At 23.1% G+C, this 15,802-nt stretch overlaps 1 protein-coding gene across 3 annotated transcripts in view; it reads left to right on the top strand.

The window, feature by feature from the left end:
• The window catches only part of LOC129608336 (1-phosphatidylinositol 4,5-bisphosphate phosphodiesterase classes I and II), a 285,565-nt gene that overhangs the window by 16,827 nt on the left and 252,936 nt on the right, over positions 1 to 15,802 (top strand). The gene's annotated exons all lie outside the window — the stretch shown is intronic.

Here is a 15,802-nt window from a genome sequence, read left to right as displayed (position 1 = left end):
ACAACCAAAATAAAAAAATGTTTATTAGTTAATGAAAAAATAATGAATAATTTTTATTACTATTATTACAGCCTCAAAAATGATCGTTTATTTAGATAATTAGTATAAACAGAGAAAGAGGAAAAAAAATATACAGTTGAAGAGAGAGCCTCTTTAAAATTGTAGAGAAAATAGACAAAGTTTTTTTTTGCTACGGTACATGTATACAAGTGAGAAAGAGCAATATAGCCGATATTAATGTAAAAAAGGAAGAAAAATTTAATTAAATTATTTCAGACCCGAAATATTTTAAGAAAACAGAATAAATATTTTAAATTTGATTAATGATTGAATCACCAGATGTCACTGACAAATAAAATAATGATTAAAGATTTTTTTTTAAAGAGAGCAACGATAATCTCATGTGGGCTGCAAAAAAAAATTCTAAATTTTTTTTTCTTTTCATATTAATTAATGAACTAAATTTAATTATATAATAATATAGTTATTATTGTTATATTCCAGTTTTTTTTTGTTCTTTATTTAAATGTACACATTTTTAATTTATACACATCCGTATATATATGTGTATGTTCAGATATAATAATTATGTATATATGGATACCTAAATTTTTTTATTACCTATTAAGACAGTTTTTGTAAACAATGTTTCGTATAATATTTATATTAAACATATTTAGTAATTATATATAGTAATACACATTTATGTTCAAAAATAACTAAAAGTACGTGCATGTACATATCGTATCGTAAATTTGAATAAATATGTAAAAATTTTAATATAGAAATAATTTAATTAAATTAGAAGAATTTAAATATATATATAAAAAATATATTTAATATATATCAATATAAGATATTGTTATATTAATACAAGATATTCTTATATATAACAAGCAAGGCCTAATTTTTAAAACTATAAGATCTTCGTTAAAACTACAAGTGTTATAAAGCTATAAAGCTAGTTTCCCTTCAAACCCAAATTTCATAATTCGACAAACCCAGTAACTAGCCGATTAAATAAAAACTTTCCAAAATTTCCATAAAATATTTTTTTTCTCCCCTAATATTTTCTTTTCTTCATCCATCACCAATGTTATATCAATTAAAAATTTAATTTTGCTCTTCGATCGAATTTGTTTCACCATGTTAATTCTCTAAAGAGAAATTTTATATTTTATACAAAAATGAAAAATAAATTAAAAAAATTATTTACAAAATTTTGCGGCTACCTTTTTCCGCAAAATCTGCAAAATCTTGCTTACGCTGGCACATTTTTGGTGTTAAGGTACACTAAGATCTATTTTTTAATTGAGGCAGTTTTTTCTCAAATTTTAGTATAATAATAAAAATTCTGTTTGCACAACTCTTAAATTTGGAATACGCCTTTTATACCGAATACCATCGATATATTTTATTATGCTGGTGTTAAGTGCATTTTCCTTCTATAATCTCTTCAGATAATTATTCATTAAACTACATTTCTTCATTACTAAGTAGGTCAATATCATATTTATTTGGCCAGTTTTTGAAAATACTTGCATATGTATATTCGTATGTATGTATGTACGTTGGCTGCACTGTTTATGCCAAATGTTTCTGATAGTTTGCAAAGATTAATCAATGGAAAAGCATTTAGTACAAAATAAAAACTTATATTTATATAGGTAACAAAAACATTTTTTATATATATACATATATATGAATTTCTAAAAAAAGAAAATTGGTACATTATAATAAAAAAATGTGTAATATATTATTTACATAGTAATATATCATATTGTACATATATATATACATACATATTTCGAATAAATTATAAATAAAATATATAGAAAAGAAAAATATTTTGTGGAATTTTTTTTTTAACGAATTTTCAACTGTTCCTCACTTGAGGTCATACCGTAAAAACAATTTACTTGTACTCGATGTATTGAGTATTTTATGTATATATATATATATATATATGTATATATGCCCCAAATATCTGTTTATAATATTGTGTATCACGAGTGGAATGTTGAAAAAAAATGTATTTATAAAATTATTAAAGTTGCTGTTGTTTTATTTTCTTCGCTGTATTTACAAGCCTACAGTGTATATTCATAAATATATTATTAATAAATTTTTTTTTATAAATTATTCATTAAATTTTTTCTCATCTTTTTCTCAAAATGTTTATTTTTTTTTTTTTCAGGTGAGCGATGTGCTAATTATTTTATGTTTTATTAATATCTGAGTGGTTTATAAAGGTAAAAAAAAAATTTATTTATTTTAAATTTAATATTATAAAATTATAATTTTAATGTTATAAATAAATATATATATACCACGCTCTTTTCCTTTTTTTTATTAGCAAATTGAATATTAGCAGAACTTTTTTTATAGATTTTTTTTCGTTTTTATTACGAGTATACGTGTAGCTGGAATTTTAATGATAGCCATAGTTTAATGTTATTTATGTATTTATTTTTTTATGTATTTGAAAATTGAAATTAAAGTCACAGAGAGAAAAGAAAATACTTTGTTTATTAAATACTAAAATTCAATTTACTTTAATCGTTATTAAATAGCATCCACTTCTTTGTTGCCAAAAAATACCCGCATGCACCGAGACCGATGGTAGCATAGCTTTTCTCCTCCTACCAAGCAAGACTGGAAAGAGGTGGCACAGATTTTTCTAAATATCTTCAAAAATATTTTTGCTACAGCCTATTATCATATAATGGTGGAATCTGTGAACTCCCAGTGATCACAAAAAACGCTTAAAATCGCTCTATCTCTTCTAGTTTAGCCAGAAAATGCGTTTAAAGTTTTGCAAAAGATTTTTTTAAATATCTCCAAAAATATTTTTGCAGCCTATTATCATATAATGGCGGAATCTGTGAACTCCCAGTGATCATAAAAAACACTTAAAATCGCTCTATTTCTTCTAGTTTAGCCAGAAAATGCGTTTAAAGTTTTGCAAAAGATTTTTTTAAATATCTCCAAAAATATTTTTGCTACAGCAGCCTATTATCATATTGGCGGACTCTGTGGATTCCCAGTGATCACAAAAAACACTTAGAATCGCCCTATCTCTTCTAGTTTAGCCAGAAAATGCGTTTAAAGTTTTGCAAAAGATTTTTTTGAAGAGGTGGAAAGAGGTAGAAGTCAAGAGCCCGCATTACCGTCTGGGTATCCCAGAATATGTTAATTGTTTTGTGCACATATCCCCAACAATGTTTTCATATGCATATACAAAGATCCAAAACAAAGACCTCTGGTTAGAAACGTCCCTAAGCTCCTGGACAACCTGCGATCTTAATCCACATATGTTAAATAAAATTCCGTCTCCAGTTTTGGATCCGTTCTAATACCATTCGATCTTCACCAATCTTGAGTTTTCGAATGAAAACGATCCTTAAAGAAATCCTTAAGAAAATTATATTATAGAAAATTTTTATATTTTAGTTAAATCACCAATTAGCATACTTATATTTTAGTTATCTAATTTTTTTTTTTAATAATAATAATTATACATAATAATAATTATATATATATAATTAAATTTTTTTGTGAAAGAAACTATTAATTTTTTTTTTCAATTATTTTTGTACTTGTAATTTAAAAAGATATTTTTTGTTAAAATTATTTGATTTAATAAAATAATGTACCTAGACATTATTTTTAAAATAAAATTAAATGAAATTTGTCTTTTATTATTATTGTATATTATGTAAATATGATTATGTAAGTAATTCAATATTAAAAATTAAAGCATGTATAAATAAATATTCAAGTATCAAGAAGAATTGAATATTTTAAAATATTTTTTTTTGGTTAATTTCTAGAAAGTGCTTGTAAAGAATAATTTCTAAGTATTTTGATTAAATTTAAATTTAATTATATATAAATTGAGTGTTTTTCGTCTTAATATTTTATCAGATTCTGTGTTAGATTCTATACAAGATGTATTAGAATTTAATTTTTAATATTTATATTATTATGTTCAACACATCAACAGAATGTTGAATAGAATGGTAATTTTTTCATTTAATCAATGGTTCCAATTTTTTCCGTAATTGTACTGTATATAGCACGCATATAATAATTTTCAAATTTAATTCCAAGTAATTGACGATTGTATATAATTTCATTGCTTCAAAATTAAAGAGTTGGCATAGTTCAACAATTATTTCCAAGATTAATTTCAATTTACGCCAATTTCCTATATACATTAAAGAAAGAAAAAAAAAAAGTCTGAAACGTAAATTTTGCGTAAATTGATTCAAACAGTTTTTGTTATACATACATAATATATAGTAGAAGGAAATTTTTTATAGTTTTTAGAAATTTTTGATAAACACAATCTTTAAGTTCCTATAATTCATTATGTTTTAAATTATTTAGTACTTATACAATACTGTACTAAATTTTCAAAAATTTCATTCTTATGTATATACATAATACATATGTACATCAAACACTTGTAAAAATAAATACTTTTAAAATAATTATACATGCTTATTATGTGTTTAAGTTTATTTGAAAATTTAACAAAAAATTGACACTGAATTATTGAGTTGTTTATAAAAAAAAAATAATAATAATATTATATTTTACTTCTCATTCAATTTTATTCTTAATAGAATGCTAAAATTTATAATACAAATATTTATTTTGTAAACATATTTATTTATATATTATACATAATAATAAATTTTTTAAACTAATTTTGTTTTACAAATTGTAAAACCATAAAATATTAACTATATGTATGATATATATATATATAACATAATAATAATTCATTATCAAGAATATTGAGTTCATTTCCATTTTGTATAATTACTATGAGGATTTAAAAGTGTAGTATATTCTCGCAATTGTCGGTATTTCTCATAAACATTCACTACGAAATAATTAATTTTATTTCAATGATAACTAGGCTGCAAAATTCTTTAATTATAATTTTCTTCTTCAATTTTCAAATAATGTACAGATATAATACACGGAATGTATAACATTATATTCATAATATTCAATGACAATTCTTTGCATTTTATGATATAAAACGTAAGAATTTTTCAGTTAACAATAAGCTCAATAAAATACTTCAAAGTGTAATTCATAATCGAATGAATATGAAACTAATTAGAATTTACCATGAAAATAATATTTGTCTTAAAGTCGTGAAATGTAGTCTATGTCTCAAAGTAAAATAGAATTTTGAAATGACCCAGAATACCGATAATAATTAAAATACATTTGTATATGGCATGTAAGCTCTTTATACCCGTACGAACGTACGTTCGAAGGGTATACTAAATTTGCCTTACCGTTTGTAACGTTGAGAAATAACGGTCTTAGATATAGACTCAAGTGTATGTTTTTGATAAGCGTCGAATTCTGAGTTGATTTAGCTTTGTCTGTCTGTCCGTCCGTCCGTCCGTCCGTCCGTCGCAACGATAACTCAAAAACTAATTGAGCTAAATTCACCAAATTTTCACAAATGATTTACTGTAGTAAGTGCCAGAACCCTATTGAAATTGGACATAATCGGGGTACCGGTTCGGGTAGCTGCCATATAACTTCAAAATTTATTTGGCTATATTTCAGAAACTATAAAAGCTGTGGTATTGAAATTTCGCACAAATAAATATATTAGTAGGGCCAATATGTCTGATGAAAGTTGTTGAAATTACTTGGCTTCTTCTGGTACCTGCCATACAACTTCAAAAGTTATTTGACTATATTTCAGAAACTATAAAAGCTGTAATATTGATATTTTACACAAGCGAATATATTAGTAGGGCCGATGTGCTTGAAAAAATTCGTTAAAATATCTTGGCTCTTTCTGGTAGCTGCCGCACAACTTCAATAGTAGTTTGGCACACACAGTATTTTGAAAATTTATGGCTTATTTATTCGCACATAGGATAACCAATTCGTACGGGTATCACAGAGTTGACAAGGCCAACTCTATTTTTTCTCGTTTTTATTTGGGATTGCATTTATTGTAAATATGTAATCTATATGAATTATTCGAAAATTTTACAAAAAACTATAAAAAAATGATTTTTTTACACGCATTTTTAAAATTAAATTCATTTTGATTTCGATTTTGGAATGTTTTTTTTTTTTGATTAAAATTAATTTTTAATTGTTTTTAATTGTCAAGAGTTATATAATTAAATTAAAATTGGTAAGATGCTAATTTAAAAAGAAAATATACCTTATAGAGTATTTTTGTTTTTTGTATAATTTTAATTATTAAAATCTTAATATTCAATGTTACGTAACGATAGATTATACTAGAAAAAATAATAATAATAATTAACATAATATTAGCATTTGTCAATTAAATTATATATCAATTTTAATTTAATATTATATAATAGTATAAAACATATTTGGTCAATATTATTGATTTTTTTTTTGAACAAAAGCTTTAACACGAATGATTTACGCTTTAAAATGTTTATCGACATTATAATAATAAATAAATAAAATAAACATTATAACAATAAAAAAAAAATTAATTTGTATATACCAAGAATTTCGACCTTAAATTTAGTTTGTGTAGAAAAAAGTATGAAATAAAATGTGATACTTTTAACATGTTGAACAATGTAAATTGACGTAATCATCGAACTGTGATTTGTATGTTAGCAGCCAGTTATGGTTGTAACTTAAATGAACGTATGAAAACTTATCGAAGAAGTATGAAATGAAGGGGTTTTATTCCATATGCACGTCTTATTTTGCCTGAAAATAGGCACGTAGCACATTCAAATTCAATTTTTCGATCAAACTTAATATTTGCTCATATATACTCGATAAAACTTAATTTTTGTTTATATACATGCACATTAGAAATATTACCACAACTAATTTCTAATATATCTTCTTACTGTCATTTATTTTAAATATATGTAAGTCAATTATATTAAGACAATATTAAAAATTGATTAAAAATAGCCACAAAAATCATTTCTCATTTTATACGATTCGATTCTCGCTTATAATGTTTTTGTTTTTTTTTTTTTTCCTTTCACTCAAATATTTTAATTTATTTCTCTTTTAATGACAAAATATGTCATTTTTCAAATATTTTATTGTCATGTCACTTACACTAATACTTTAAATGAAAATAAAAATATAAAACAAAAGATGAAGAGGATATTTTTAAAACTTTTAGAAATTTATGTACTTACCTGCATTTAAATTATATGTATGTATAAATATAATATATTTTATGTACATAACAGTAATATAATAATGTATAAAAATATCTTTATTGAATTTATTCACATACATATATGCATTATACACAATTGTTCACATATAGTTATACTTCCTATTCGCAAGTTCATCAATATTCAATCTTTATACTTTTTTTTTTATGTGGGCTAAAACAAAAAAAAAAAAAAAACAGCAAATACAGGAAATTTCATTATAGAACTTTATACATGGACTCATGCATATACGAGTAGGTCTATATATCTTTTAATATGACATTTTCAATATACGTACCTTATTTATTATAACAGTAAATATATGAACAAAAACAAAAATAATGCCTGATTAATGTTAGAAAAAAAAATCGATAAACATACACATATTGTATGTATTTTAAATTGAAAGTAACATTTTAGAAATATTGAGATAAAATAATGTTACATGTATGCTTATAAAATTTATAAGTACCTAATATTCTATTATCATTTAATATAGATTAGAAATAATTCAAAGTTGTTATAGGGTTCACTTTAACATATCAATTACGAATAAAAGAAATTATATCAAGTGTATAAAATGTATGTGATTGTAGTGCATCAACTCCAAATTAATAATTATTCCATAATGATACTTAATGATAATTTTAACAACTACTTAAATGCATTCATAAATTTTTTAATAATCATATGTTTTAGGACAGTAACTTTTATAAATTTAATGAATTTTTAAAAAAAAATAGCTATGTACTCGTATCATTCTGTTCAGAGTTCCCATTTGTTTAAAATAATTTGTAAATTTTCATTCATACCTTATACATACCATATATTCTTTATGAGAATATCATGTGCGAAACGACAAATCCGTAATATCTTTGAAGAAAAAAAAAACAAATTTCAATTCGTATGTGAGGTAAATTTATTAAGAATGAAATATTTATTTAAAAAACAATACCTGTATATTTTTTTTTTCACATTATTTAGGTATGGCTACAGAAAATAATGGAAGAAAATGAACATGTATACATTTATTTTTCACCTTGTTTTTTTATTATTTTCCTAAAATCAGCTATTCTTCAAAAAATATTTTTATATATACACATAAACAAATATATGTATATTTATTATGATTATCTAAAAATAATTCGTACAAATTTAGAAAAAAAATAAAAGATGAAAATTCTGTATTTCTATAAAATATAGAAATACAGAATTTGTATATAAAAAATTGTTCTCGGATACATGTGTGAAAAATTTTTCATCCCTCTGAGAATATAATAAATATAGAAAATATAGAAGAAAGTAAATTGTGTACATATCCCTATGTTTTATGTTTACATTATATTTTTTATATATATTAAATATAGGGTGTAACGTAATCGTACAAACAGATTAGTTATTATTTGTGTGCGAGGTATAGAAGCAACGAGATTGCTTACGAGTTGGCGGGAAAGGGATCCGAGATTCCCTACTGTGAACTGTCAATGTCTGCCATCTTTACTGGGCGTAACAAATCGGACACACTGTTGGTCGATTAGGAGGCGGCCATATATGTTCTGTGTGACTGTCCGGCTTTGGTCGTTAGGAGGCGGAAATGGCTTTGGCGAGCTACAATAAGGCATGACTAACTGCGGTGGTTAGAGTGGAGCAGTTCCATTATTCGTATCTCTCTTCAGTAATGTACATCCTAATCATATTAATAATTTTTAAAAAGCTCGTAAAAAATAGTAAATTATCAATAATATTAGTGGCTGCGCTCAAGAGCTGAGCTATAATTTATAGGAAAATGCTGATTCATTTTAATTTATATAAAAATGACAAGTTCTGTATAAATTACGGAATTCAGTTTTTTAAAGTTAATACGAGTATTATTGATGACATATTGAGTTATTCTAATATAATTACGAGGTTTTGATTACATTTGACATTGCTCGGAAGTAGTGAAGTAAGTATAGTTTTGGTATACGACAAAAATAATTTAAAAAATTCATGCGATGGAACATTTTTTGGGCAATATTGCAATTTTTGTTTATATTTGATTTTTTCTTATTAATTAGTTCACGACATTTGTAACTATTTAAAAATCCGTTAATTTGTCTTTATAAATAAATTTACTGTTGTTACATTTTGATTTTAGCATTTACATGTCAGGTATTTAGTTATAATTAATTTTCAAAAGTTGTGTAGTTATTTTCAATCATTATGAAAGCAGCTTTTCATTTAACATAAATTACAAATCACTTCCTAATTTCGTACTTGATATTATTATAATCATTAAATATGGTATACACCCTATTTGAATATTTAAAAACTGTATAACATATTTACGCTCAAATAAATTATTGATTTTGAATAAAAGAAAAAAAAAACATCCGAAGGGAGCCTATTAACTAGAAATGTACAAAAAAAACAAAATAATAAAAAAAAAGTAATGTAAAAAAGAGTAATGGTTTGCAGAATAGCGCTTTTTCCTTTGATTAATATTAAGGTATTTATAGAATTTTATCTTAATATTTTAAGATAAAAATATTTTCATATTTCTAATAATTACTAAAAGTATAACGAAGACTTTTTATATATATATATGTATAACACGTTTGTATAACACTTTAGAAATATATAATTAAGTTTTATATTTATGAATTTTTACAAAACAATTTGAATATTAAGGAAGATTTTTAATTTTTGCATATTTTTCGGGGCTGTCTATTGATAATATGGTTTTTTTTCAAAGCAATTAGTTGAAAAAAACCGAAATTTCATTGCTTTTTTCGAAGCTATCAATTGAAAATATTTGATTTTTGATAAGGATTATAAATGTGGACAGGAAATTTAAAGGTTTGTCACATAATTTTATTTAAAAAGGAATTCTCTAGTAAATGTGCTGAAAAATTTCAATCACTATAAGCATATAATTAAAGAATTCTTGATAATATGAGAAAAGACGGACAGTATAAAATTTACAGTTTATAGGAGCCGTATTATTATCGTATATTACCTATACATAATATTCTACAAATCTGTTATTACAATAGTAAAAAGACAAACAAAATGTTATTAATATTCTATATATGTGAGATAAAAGCAATGAGACTTTCAATTGATGAAGCATAAACTGTTATACAAAATGTTATTGACAACAAAACTGACTTTGTAATAAAAAAGAAAACAATCATTTACTATATAAATATATACATATACCTATGTATTATATTTGTAACGTATGTATGTACTTCTTGAAAAAAAAAAAAATATCAGTAATAATGTGTAGGGAGAGAGAAAAAAAATAACACTAAAATTTATGTTGATGCTAGGAATATTAAAAAAAAAAGAGCAAGAAAATTTCTTATATTTTTGTATGTATGTATGTATGCATATGCAAATAAAATTTATAAAAATATATTCATAGCTATATAATATGAACAATACTGTTATGCATAGAGTACCGTAGAGGTACGTGTTGTAATCATAACACTTTTTTTTTAGTTGTTTTTTTTTTTGTTTTGCTTTGAAATTTTGTTGAGCGCGTCACGCTGTTTAACATTACATGGTCCTCTTTAATAATATAAAATGTCGTTTTTCCTCTATACAAATAGTATACATATTTACATATTACATATACTGTATGCAAATTTCATTATGGTTTTGTAACAAGAACAGAAAAAAATAGAAAAATAAAATAATATAGTCTTTGGATAATTTTTTTTTTTTCATATTTTAAATATGTAAAATAATAAAAAAAGGATATATTATATTTGAATATTGTATGTATGTGTGTATGTTATGTATTTACATTGACGACAGTGGATTATTTATAATATGTTTTTTTTTTTTTACTATAAACACTTGTATAACAACATGGGTATGTGTGTGTTCATATAACAACTGAAAGGAATGTTAATGCATTTCAAAATATTGAAAGAAAACATGAATTTATAAAAAAAAAAAAAAAACAACAAAATATACTAATCATAAAATATAAAAAAGCACAAAAATAAAAACACATTTAGATTAAATCAATGGTTTGTAAAAGAGCACATTTTCTTATTTTTTTTTTTAATATAACATTTTTTAATATAAATTTATTATTAATGCTTAATATAATTGAAAATCTCTTGTGTACATATACATATGTATGTATATAAAAAATAATATATGCTCATTTTTTTATAAAATTCGTAAAATTAAATAGATTTTTTTTTTTTTGCTTCTTTTTCATAATGTTATTAAATAACACTCATTCATAGAATATTATTATGAGGTGAATGAATGAATGCGATAAACTAATGAACTTGAAAAATATAAAAAAAAAAAATTGTTTTGATTTTTTAACAGCAGGTAATAAAAAACATATAAGTATTTTTGATTTTTTGTTTTAATTAAGTTTTATTCGTGAATTATAAAAATATTAAGATTTGGAAATCATAAATGAAAATTTTCAAGCCCTCTTCTACATACATAATACCCAAATTGAAAAGGTATCAGAATTCGAATACCTGGACATCAAAATAACAACGGTTTTGCCAACTGCTAAAGATATAAAACATAGGATTACTTAAGTTAGTTATGCATTCGGCAGGCTATAGGCGACCTAGAAGGCAACTCACATAGCACCAAAGTGAGAGTAATCGATGTATGTGTTAAATCGGTGCTGCTTAACGGGAGTGAGATATGGTTAGCTTCCAGAGTTAATATGCAAAAAGATACAGATCTTCGTTAATAAATTCATGAAAAACATATGTAGAATATTCTGAGCCAAGAATCATCATGAACCAAGAGGTTATGTTGAAGCTCTATACGCTTCTCTAGCGTAATAATGAGGAAAAAAATTTACAACATATGAGGCATAATAATGGTTGCTATTGGCTATTTAGAATTTATTTAAAATTATACAAATAGTTACACTATTCTATGTAATATTAAATTTTATTTAAAAAAAGTTCAATTATTTTTAATTCTCTTTTTATATATTCTAAACCCCTGTATATAAAACTCTTTATAAAACGATATTTATTGAGAATCTCTTTTTGTTTTTTAATAATATTTTGAAATCCCTATATTACGAATAATAATTTTTATATTAAGAAAAAATTTACAACATAAATATTATTTGAACAGAATGTTGGTTATATATTGAAAGTCTACTGTATTCGTCACTGAATTCAGGTCTTTAATTAGTCTTTTAATTTTACGATACGTGTAATCGTAAAAAAGTTGAAATATCAAATTTTCAAATTTTAATTTTATATCCAATTATACGATTACTAATACAAGGATAATGAAGAGACTTAAATAAACAGGACTATTTTTATTTTAATATATTTCAAGTTAAAATTTTATGGTAAAAATATGCTAAAAAGAAAAATACAATAAAATGTATGTGAAGTGAAATTGATGGATTTTGAAATATTTATTATTTTTTATTTCTTTTTTTTTTTGTAAATTTTCTTTGAAATATCTGTTAAATTATGATGATCAACGATTTTGATATTGATTGCAATATTTTGATAATATTAAACTATATTTGACATTTTTATAAATAATTACATATATGTATTAGTATATAATAAAAAGTATATATATAATTAACATAAATATATATATGTACGTATATTTCGTATATAAAAAATAATATACCTTATAAGTTATCTTATTTGGATATATCTAAGTGTGAGCAAATTGACATTGACATATGATTAAAAATATCAAATACAATATTTTGACATAATATACTTCATTATTAACCTATTGTTATATGTGTATATTTTGTATATGTGTATGTATGTATTATGTACAATATTTTTGAAAAATTTTTAAAGAGATCAAAATTTTTTATTCAAATGTTTTTCTATATATAAGCGTTACATACATGCTTATAACATATTATGTATTTATTTTTATATATATATACAAAAAGATTCAGAGAAGAAATATTAATTCTACTGTCAAAAATTATTATGTTTATAAATAAACAATATTATTATAATTTATGTCATGAGTTTAAACTTAAAAATGAATTGTTTCGGAAAAAAATTCAAATAATTAATATTTTTTTTTTTTTTTTCAAAAATTTTTTTTTGAGATATATGGAGTGTTAGTTCCCTATTAATATTGCTTTGAGAAAATACTTAAACATAGATCATTTGAAGAAGTTTCTTTTGTTAATTATAAATGACCGTATTAATAAAAGCTACTTCAAATCTTTTTCAACTAATTTTTGAAAGTTTCGTTTACTTTTCTTGTAATTCTCGTTTAAATTTCTTAATAATTTTGTATTTTATTTTGTAATTTATTATTACAATTTTTGTAAAATTTCGTATTTTATTCATTTGAAATCTAGAAATTATTATTTGTTCCTTTTTAAATTTCCAAATAATATACTTAATCAGCTTATATACGATACATTCTATACAGATAACGTGTTATATATTTTTACTATTCAAATTATATTTAACTAATTAGATGGTTAGACCACCAATAAATTATTTTTTGTTTAATAAAGAAAATCAAAATAAATAAATAAATACAAGTAAATATACAACAAATTGACTAATTTAATTGAGACAATTTCATATTCTGTATATAAAGAAGTCTTATTTCAATTAAAAATAATTTTACTTATATAGATCCTTCTATAGACGTACATATATAATAATATAATGATTGTTCTTTATTTATATGTATGTATATCATGAATCGGTAACCTATGGCCCGTGAGTCATATTTAATTATTTTAAGTCATTCACTTAATAACTAATTCTAAATCATAAATATTAAAGAAAAATTTTTAATATTTGAAAACTTTTAAAATATAAATATTAGAGGCGTACACAGAATGACAAAGGAGTACATCTTTAAATATTAGATGGCGTATATGTTTAAATAACTGCGTAATTTCATTTAAGGAGAGACAATAAGTAAGCACTAATCATTAATACATATATTATTTGCTTGTCGGTTTTTTCTTGCTTTAAGCAAAACAATAAGCATATAGCAACGTTAGGATGCTCCAATATAAAATGGAATTTTATATGCCGTATTTAATTGAACTGATAAGACGAATGTCAATGCGATTATGAACATATAGTTTTAGGAATATACAAGTATTACTTATAGTATATAAGAATTGCATATAGTTTAATTTGTTTTTGTAACAAGAACCGCTACAGATTAACAATCTAAAATAAAATTGAACATAATTTGATTGAACAACTTTTTCCATAAAGTGTAACATTTTAACATAATATACTCAAACCTTTGTAGACTATTGACTCACAGCCTCATGAAAAGGTTTCCATTTTCTGATCAATATATTTTATATTATTTATATAGTATATATATATATATATATATATATATATATATATCTATAGAAAGAAGCAAATAAGCAAATAATGTTCCTTAACTAAAACTAATAGATATTGTATTGAATTTATTGATCCATTTTAATTGACTTCGTTCGGTTTTATTAAGTTTTCAAATAAATAAATGTAAGTATGCATATATGTATATAGTATATATTAAGTATATATATATATATATGTTTATAAGTGTAGGTTTATAAATAAATGTGCAAAAATTTAACAAGATTTTTATATATTTTATAATATATAAAGTTCAATTAAATTGACACATTAAACGAAATCTTTTTCAATTTATTGAATATTAAGTTATAAAAGTAAAGTATATAATTTATTAAAATAATACGTGCAAATAATATACTTATAAGTTCTTATTTATCATATATTACATACATATATATATCATTCATTTCGTGTTTAAATAGAAAATATTTTCACATCTGTACACATAAAAATTATTGATCTTAAAATTCAGTGGTTTATTTTGTTTTATTTGTATTTTTAAAAATGATAGATACAATGTTGTTTACCTCTATATGTATATATATATATATATATACAAAATTTATATTATATATATTCAAAAAGTTATATAGCAGCTGTACAATAATATAAACATATTTTCGAAGGTGCTTACATACTTGTATAAAGACAAATTTAATTAAAATTGAAATATTCAATTATTTTTATTTTTTTTTTGTTATATATGTATGTATGTAGATTTAAATTTTTTTTAATAATAGATTTTCGGTATGAATAATTAAAATGATATTATAAATATAAAATAATTTTTAATAAAAAATTATTATATTTAAAAAGTTTAATTAAAAATTCAGCGAAACTCGGATACTTTTAACGTCGTTGCCTATTATTGTTCGTAAACGGAATTGTAAATAAAACCTGGAAATTAGATTTAAAAAATCGAGAAAGAAAAATTATAAATTACCAAATTTTTACGATTCATTTAAAAATAGTTTTTTTCGTCCGACGGAGTAACATCAACTCTAATTAGAGAGTGCCTCGTCGTTCTCGGAGCTTTGCTTAGGTAATGAGTTGGCTCATATTGACTGTATTTGTTGATCCTGGGCCCTACATTGGGCTGCCGTGGATGACGCTACCCCAGGCAGCTAGTGACTGGGCTGGCGAGAGAAAAAGTGGTTGGTGGAGTAGGTCGACTCAGGAATGGCACACTCCAACACGTTTATGGAGTCTTCCAGCGAA

The sequence above is a fragment of the Condylostylus longicornis genome, unplaced genomic scaffold, assembly GCF_029603195.1.
Source record: "Condylostylus longicornis isolate FDR11 unplaced genomic scaffold, ASM2960319v2 ptg000031l, whole genome shotgun sequence".
NCBI lineage: Eukaryota > Metazoa > Arthropoda > Insecta > Diptera > Dolichopodidae > Condylostylus > Condylostylus longicornis.
This window is presented reverse-complemented; position numbering and strand designations above follow the sequence as displayed.